This window comes from Arachis duranensis, chromosome 10 (genome assembly GCF_000817695.3).
Source record: "Arachis duranensis cultivar V14167 chromosome 10, aradu.V14167.gnm2.J7QH, whole genome shotgun sequence".
NCBI classification, from domain to species: Eukaryota; Viridiplantae; Streptophyta; class Magnoliopsida; order Fabales; family Fabaceae; genus Arachis; species Arachis duranensis.
The window spans coordinates 77,060,247-77,060,682 of NC_029781.3; positions in this window are offsets into that span (position 1 = coordinate 77,060,247).

Here is a 436-nt window from a genome sequence, read left to right on the forward strand (position 1 = left end):
GTGAGAGAAAGAATTTGAGAGAGTGTTCTTCCCTCCATGGCCTCCATTTTCAGCATGTGAGTGTGTTTAGTGAGGAGAGAGAATGCTGAAAACTAGGGTTTTAGTTTAGTTTAGTTGGGCCAAGGGCCCACTTTGGGTCCGTTTGGCCCGGTTTGGCCCGTTCGGTCCAATCTTGGTCCGATTTCTATAAAATTGGTACCGAAATTTCGTCTCAATCTCCTCTATCACATTTAGCCATAAAAATCACATTTTGGGCTTTCTAGAATAAATTCTCATTTATAGGCTAATTAGCCGTTAATTAACCGGGTTTTACATTCTACTCACCTAATTGGGAATTTTGCCCACAAAATTCAAATGCAATTACCTGGGAATAAATGCGGATAATCCGTTCGCATCTCCGACTCGAGTTCCCAAGTGTGTTCCTCAACACCGCCTC